The sequence below is a fragment of the Hippopotamus amphibius genome, chromosome 8 (genome assembly GCF_030028045.1).
Source record: "Hippopotamus amphibius kiboko isolate mHipAmp2 chromosome 8, mHipAmp2.hap2, whole genome shotgun sequence".
NCBI lineage: Eukaryota > Metazoa > Chordata > Mammalia > Artiodactyla > Hippopotamidae > Hippopotamus > Hippopotamus amphibius.
This window is the reverse complement of record NC_080193.1, coordinates 35,985,027-35,991,944: the sequence shown is the minus strand read 5'-3', so window position 1 is coordinate 35,991,944 and position 6,918 is coordinate 35,985,027. Positions and strand designations below refer to the sequence as shown.

General features: G+C 45.7%; 1 pseudogene; it reads right to left on the bottom strand.

The window, feature by feature from the left end:
• Positions 1–3,206: 3,206 nt before the first annotated feature.
• Positions 3,207–3,804, bottom strand: LOC130859152 (chromobox protein homolog 1-like; annotated as a pseudogene).
• Positions 3,805–6,918: the final 3,114 nt, after the last annotated feature.

Genomic DNA, 6,918 nt, shown 5'->3' with positions numbered 1-6,918 from the left:
ATGGGATATTACTCAGCCATAAAAAAGAATGAAATAATGCCATTTGCAGTAACATGGATGCAACCAGAAATGATAATATTAAGCGAAGCAAGTCAGACAGTGAAAGACAAATACAATGTGATATCACTTACATGTGGAATAAAAAATATGACACAAATGAACTTATCTATGAAGCAGAAACAGACTCACAGACATAGAGGACAGACTTACGGTTGCCAAGGGGGAGGGGGATTGGGGGAGGGATGGAGTGGGAGGTAGGGTTAGCAGATGCACACTATTATATATAGAATGGGTAAACAACAAGATCCTACTGTAGAGCATAGGGAACTATATTCAGTATCTGTGGTAAACCATAATGGAAAAGAATATGAAAAAGAATGTGTATATATGTATAACCTAATCACTTTGCTGTACAGCAGAAATTAACACAACACTGCACATCCACTATACTTCAATAAAAAAAGAAACTTATGATATGTATTCTCCTCAAGACATTTGCCAGATACTTTGCAGGTGAAGGAGGGTGAAAGAGCTAAGCTTAAAATCTCAGAAATGCAGAACATTTTTTTGCCAAAGAGACAAAGACTTGCCTGTCTTAGAGTCAAAAACGTAGGGAAGCCATGCGTGAGAAGGAGGAAGCTTCCTCTTTCAGCTGCTAGAAGGAGGAAGAGGCAAGAAATGCAGGACGTGTCTGCCTCTTGGTACATCTGAGACCAGAGGTGGACTGACTGACACTGGAATCCAGTCCAGCCCAGCTCAATTTCTGATCAGATTGAAGTGATGAGCCGCTCACCTTGCCTGCCTAACAGAGGAGGGGGGAATCCTGTCTGGGGAAGAGTGACTTTAAGTTCTATGATTCTTTTATATATCTATCTCAAATTCAATGTAAAAATTACAAGGGACGTCCCTGGTGGTCCAGTGGGTAAGAATCTGCACTCCCAATGCAGGGGGCCCAGGTTCGATCCCTGGTCAGGGAATTACATCTGGCGTGCTGCAACTAAGAGTCCACATGCTGCAACGAAGATCCTGCATGCCACATATAAGACCCAGCTTGGCCAAAAAAAAAAAAAAAAAAAAAAAATATATATATATATATATATATATATATAACATGTGAGTAGGTGGAAAACATGAGACCAATAGACATGAGAAAAAAATACAATAGCAGCAGACTTACAGAGTGTCTCAATCAGCTCAGGCTGCCATCACAAAATACCACAGCCTGCGGGGCTTAAACAACGGACATTTATTTCTCAGAGTTCTGGAGGCTGGGGGTCCAAAATCAGACTTCTGCTTCTGGTAAGCTCTTCCTTTCTGGCTTGTAGATGGCTGCTTCTCTCTGTGTCCTTGCCTGGTGGAGAGATAATGCTCTGTTTCTCTTCCTCTTCTTATGAGGGCACGAATCCCATCATCAGGACACCATCCACATGGCCTCATCTAAACAGAATTACCTCCCAAATCTCCCACCTCCCAATACATTGAGGGTTAGGGCTTCAGTGGGTAAATTTGAGGGGACACACGCCTTCAGTCCATGGCACAGATTGTAATACGGAGTCTGGCTCCACTGTTGATACTTGACTGCTGACATCTTTCAAGCCCCACCACTCTCTCTTCCCTCCTGTCTTAGATCCGTCCATCTCATCAGAAAGCCGGGTGCTGCTTCATCAGGAAGTTCCAATCATACAAGCCCTGGTCCATGCATGGGAACCCTCACCCCCAGCCCCACCCTCCAATGACTCTAAAGCCAGTCTCCTTTCCCTTCTCTCTTAAGCCATTTTTGGACCTGCTTGGGAACTTTCCAGGCTCTTGTGAGTAATACATCTTTTTGTATTCTCTTTTCACATCCTCTTTTTTTAGCTCTATGTTCTTAAATTTTTTTAAATAAATCTATAGTTTTATTAAGACAAAAACTGACAGTGTTGGTATGAAGTTTACGTTTAAACAAAAGTTCTCACAGAAACCTAACACATGCCTAAAAAGATTTTACAACAGAGTTCTAGATGCACGTCTAGACGATGTCAAGAACTGATGGATCTCATGATTCAAGACAGTGTTTTGGGTTTTAGTTAATTCCTAGGATTAAACAAATTTGTTTTTAAGTGAACCACTGCCCCAATATGAAAATTTAATCTTCTCCTGAGACCAGGGCTTTTGAAATCATTCAAACTCTTGAAGTGATTCAGTGAAATTGTGCTGTCAGTGACTGAAACCTGCCACCAATGGTTTCAAAGTTCAAAAAACAGAGGCTCCAAGAGTTTTCCACCCTAAGAGCACCGGCCCTTATCTTTCCCTATTCTCCCACCTCCTGTACCACCTTTGGCCCTTCCCCAAATACTTCAGCCAGTGGCTTGGATGAAGAAGCTGATATTTACAACTTCATAATTGAAAAAGAAAGGGCCTTCTTGTCAATTTCAAGAATTAGCACCTCTAAGACAGAATGATCTGCCTGTGTATACACTCCAATAAGATTTCCTCCTCAACCAGTTTCCATCCCCCAAATGGCAGCTTTGGTAACTTCTTAACTGGCTTAGTCCTTTGTTGGGAACAGCATTAAGCTCAGGCAGGGAACACCTTGGCTTCTAAGTTTCAGGCATTCACAGCTTTTAAACAGTCTCTGACAGTCCTCATTCAGGTTACCAATGATATATTTTGAAAGGAAAAAATATTCTGGACACAGAACCAAATCATCATTAGTTGTTCTTTCCTTTGTTTAACCATTTCCCCAATCAGGCCCCAAATTTTAACAAAAATGTTCCTAACCCGTCTTCCTTCTTTCCCACCCCATCCCTCCCACCCCAAATAATACACCAGTAATTGCCAAAAACTACACACATGCTATGCTGTAAAAATGCAGAGTTAACACTATTGGGAAGAAGGCTGTGGGTTGTGGAGATGCTCTTTGAAGATCTACAGTATCTTTTGCTCTCCCACATCCCAGTCTGCATTCATAGAAGGCCCTTTGCTTTTCTCAGCAAAGTTCAGAATGTGTTGCCTTGAAACACTGACCCTCCTTCCCCTCCACCAGGATGGGTGGGCAAACTGTACAGCATGGAACTGCTTTAAAGCACTTGGGCTGCTGTAGGGCACAGAAACTATACTCGCTCTTCAAAGGACATCTTCTCAAGCCATCTCTATGGTGTCAGGACAAGTAGAACTCCTCCTTTCCCCACCTGAAACCCACAGTCCGATGTGACAGGGGCTGGTACTCAGGAGAGTTCACTCTTGTCATCTTTTCTGTCATCCTCCTCCGAGGGGTAGGAATGCCACGTCAGCCTTTCCTCATAGAAGGAAGGATATGCCAACCTGTGGGCAATTGACATTGGCTTTCTTGGCAGGGACCAGGTCAGCCTCATCAGAGTTCTTCCATTTCATCAAGAACATGAGTCCTCCCCTGGAGTCTGTAGCTCCAATAATCCGCTCCGGTTCCAAACCCCGGACAAAGCCCCGTGGCTTTTATGACTCTTCTTTCTTCTTCTTTGGTTTGCTCTCCTCCCCCTTGTCTTCCGAAACAGCATCAGCTTTGCGCCTGCCTCCCTCTGATGTATCTGTCTCACGTGCTGTTGTCTGTGACTGCAGGAACTCGGCAATGAGGTCGGGGCAATCCAGGTTCTCCTCCAGCTCCGGTGTGCTGTCCTCCCCTGAGAGCCCCTTCCACTGTAGGAGGTACTCCACTTTGCCCTTTACCACTCCACGGCCGAGAACTTTCTCCACCACGTATTCTTCTTCCTCCTCTTCTAGCACCTCCTCCACTTCCTTCTTGTTTTGTTTTTTCCCCATAGTGCCCGTCAGCTTTCTGGTATAAAGGGTGATGCTGCTCAGAGCAGCGCCCACAAGCCCGAGGGGAGTGGGTGCCGCGCTGCTGTCGCGTCTTTGTGGGGCGACGGGGGGAGTGGCGACCAGCAAAGCAACGAGCCAGTTGGGTTGACCGCGGTCGAGCCCCTCACGGAAGCGGCGTCCTGCAGGCCCCAGCCAACCGCCCTCCCTCAGACGAACCATACATCTTTTTTTTTTAATTAAGAATATTTTTAAATTGAGGTATAGGTGATTTACAATGCTGTGTTAGTTTCAGGTGTACAGCACAGTGATTCACCTGTGTTTTTTTTCAGATTCTTTTCCCTTATAAGTTATTATAAGATACTGAGTAGAGTTCCCTGTGTGATACAGTAGGTCCTTGTCGGTTACCTATTTTATATATAGTAGTGTGTGTGTGTTAATCCCAAACTCCTAACTTATCCCTCCCCCACCCCTTTCCGCTTTAGTAACCGTAAGTTTGTTTTCTATGTCTGTGGGTCTATTTCTGTTTTGTAAGTAAGTTTATTCATATCACTTTTTTAGATTCCACATATAAGCGATATAATATGGTATTTGTCTTTCTCTGTAAAACAGACTAAATTTTGATGGAATCCAATCTGTCTATCTTTTCTTTTGTTACCTATAGTTTTGGTGTCAGATCCATGAGATTGTTGCCAAATTCAATGCTGAGGTTTTCTCAGAAGAATGTTAAAGTTTTAGTCCTTAAGTTTGGGTCTTTGATCCATATTGAGTAGGTTTCTGTGTATGGTGTTAGATAAGGGGCCCAAATTCTTTTGCATGCAGATATCCGGTTTTCCCAGTGCCATTTGTTGAAAAGATTGTCCTTTCCCCCAACGAATTATCTTAGCACGCTTGTCAAAAATCAGTTGGCCGGATATAGGAGGGTTTAGTTTTGGGCTGTCTATTCCATTTCATTGGTCCATGTAACTGTCCTTATGCCAATACTATACTGTTTTAATTACTGGAGCTTTGTAGTAAGTTTTGAAGTCAGAAAGCGTGAGACACCTCCCCCTAACCTTATTCTTCTTTTTTCCAGATCGTTTGCCTGTCCAAGGACTCTTGCAATTCTGTGGGAATCTGAGGATCAGCTTTTCCATTTCTGTGAAAAAAGCTGTTGCCATGTTCATAGAGATTACACTGAATTTGTAGGTAGCTCTGGGGCATGTCTGTAACCTATTGTTTATGGAGGCATCTGTATGTGGAAAGAATGTGGACACACTCTTTTTGGACACATTCAAGTCGGGAGAGTGGTTTCCTCTAGGGGTGGAAGGGTTCAGTTTAGGGAGGACAGGGGAACTCACAAGGGACGCACAGGGTACTTCAATTATACCTGTACTGTTTTATGCCTTAAAAAAAAATCGGAAGCAAACTTTGTTAAAATTATCACCATTGAGCAGGTGGTAAATGGGTGTGTGCTATTTTGTTCTCTACACTTGTCTGCAGTTTTGAAATTTCTCATTATAGAAGAGAGAGAGATGAAATGAGTGCCTTTGACATGTGGGAAGAGGAGACTTGGTAGGCGGGAGGAAGTGGAAGGGTGCAGTGGTGATGGGAGCAGGGGAGGTAGGGATGTTAGGGTCTGGAGAGGGGGTGCTGAAGTGTGGGGGTGGCCCAACCTGGGTGAGGTGCCCTGGGTGGAGTCTGAGGAGGCCTCCTCCTGAGAGGCTTTTACCATTTAACTCCCTCATACTGTCTCCTCCCTGATCTGTCCATCAGGAGCCCATTAAAAGAAATGAATTTAAATACAGGTGGGACTTGGCTCTGATCACCTATTCCTCTCAGCTTGTGTTACTTCCCGCATTAAAACCTAAAGAGGGTCAGTGTGTTACCCAAGGACTTGGAGATGTGTAAAGAGGGCTCTGTGTCACAGTGCCAGATAGATGCTCTGGATTGGGAACAGGCTTGTGAGAGGCCACAGAGCTGTATTTGCTCAGAATTCCAGGAGCAGAGAGCAGGCTGACCCATCCAGGAAGCAAGGTGTTAGAGCTGATGCCAGGCCCAAGCTTCTGCAAACCCAGGGTGGTCTGTACAGATTGAAGGAAGCTTCTGGCCGGAGGGTGGCCACCCCAGGGATGTGTGAGGCATTCTTAGCTCCACTGGAGCAGCCCCTCAGGACTCTGCCACCCGAGAAAGACACATACAAGCAGCTCTATGCATGTGAACACTGGGGACAGAATAATGTCCCCCACCGAAGATGTCTACATCCTAGTCCCCAGATTCTGTGAGCGTGGTACCTTGCGTGGCCAAAGGGACTTTGCAGATGGGAGACTTGCTGAGTTATCCAGCTGGGCCCAAAGTCATCACAGAGGTCCTTATGAGAGAGGTGAGGGGGTCAAAGTCAGAGAAGATGTGACAGTGGAAGGAAAGTGATGGGCTGTGGAGATGGAGGAGGGGACCCCAAGCCAAGGGAACCAGAAAAAGGCAAGGATGTGGATTCTCCTGGGAGCCTCCAGAGGAGGTGTGGCCTTGATTTGGCCAGCTGGACTTCTGACCCATTTTGGAGTTTGGCCTGCAGAGTCATACCGTAATACGTTTGTGTTTTTTAAAGCCCCACACTTGCGGTGACAGCAACAGGGAATGAATACAATAGCTTTTTGAGGACATGGTCTACTTAAATATTAGGGTAGTGTGTATCAAAGTGGCTATCCCAGTATTTCCTGTCCCACAAGCTCCGTGAGAAAATTGACCCTCTCCTGTCAAGAGGTGGGGTCTATTCTCCTTCCCTCAAACCTGGGTGGGCTTCGGTGCCCGCTTCAAGGAGACAGGTGATGTGACTTCCAAGGCTAGGTCGTAAGAAGTGATACAGCTTCTGCCCTGGCTCCTTCTTCCTCTTGGACTCGTGCTTTTGGGACCCCTGAGCCAACATGTAAGAACTGTCTCCCCTGAAGCCGCCGTGCCAGGGAGAGCACACAGAGACACACGGAGGCCCAAGGAGCCCCAGCCCAGATGCCAGACAGTGAGCAAGACTTCATCCCCCAACCTTTGAGCTTCCACCCAGTAAGGCCATTCAGGCTCATCCACATGGCTGTCCAAAGCTCTGTTGGATTCTCCCTCCCCCTAGTGGACCTCTCCGCCCAACACTCAGTGTGGACCCTGACTCAGCCA